At 40.1% G+C, this 676-nt stretch overlaps 1 non-coding gene across 1 annotated transcript; it reads right to left on the minus strand.

The window, feature by feature from the left end:
- Positions 1 to 286: 286 nt before the first annotated feature.
- LOC128247436 (5S ribosomal RNA) lies at positions 287 to 405 on the minus strand. The gene has a single exon (XR_008263823.1). It is a non-coding gene; the product is annotated as a 5S ribosomal RNA (ribosomal RNA).
- Between the last annotated feature and the right edge of the window lie 271 nt (positions 406 to 676).

Here is a 676-nt window from a genome sequence, read left to right on the forward strand (position 1 = left end):
TAATTATGGAACAAACATTAATTTTGGGCCAACGACTTTACATACAACACCACCTGTCAAACATTTAATCATATATAAAAAACACTATGGTCTACAAACACATAAAATTTTTTTTAAATAATATCGTCGTCGTTTAGCGTCCGCTTTCCATGCTAGCATGGGTTGGACGATTTGACTGGGGACTGGTGAACCAGGTGGCTACACCAGGCTCCAATCTGATTTGGCAGAGTTTCTACAGCTGGATGCCCTTCCTAACGCCAACCACTCCGAGAGTAGTTTCTTAAAATGCTTACAGCACCTAGGGTTCCCAAGCAGTCACCCATCTAAGTACTAACTAGGCTCGATGTTGCTTAACTTCGGTGATCGGACGAGAACCGGTGCTTTCAATGTGATATGGCCGTAAATATGCATACATAAAATCACAGAATGTAAAAATATATATATCCTAATGAAATATAAATAGAATGGCTTATCAAAAGTTACATATATATGCATACAGAGAGAGATGGGGGTGAGAAATGATAGCTTCTTTCAGTTTCCATATTCCAAATCCACTCACAAAGCTTTGGTCAGTCTGAGGCTATAGTAGAAAACATTTACTCAAGGTGCCATGCAGTGGGAGTGAACCCAAAACCTTGTGGCAAGGAACCAAACTTCCTACCTTGTAGTCATGCCT

Source organism: Octopus bimaculoides, chromosome 3 (genome assembly GCF_046866305.1).
Source record: "Octopus bimaculoides isolate indiv1 chromosome 3, ASM4686630v1, whole genome shotgun sequence".
NCBI classification, from domain to species: Eukaryota; Metazoa; Mollusca; class Cephalopoda; order Octopoda; family Octopodidae; genus Octopus; species Octopus bimaculoides.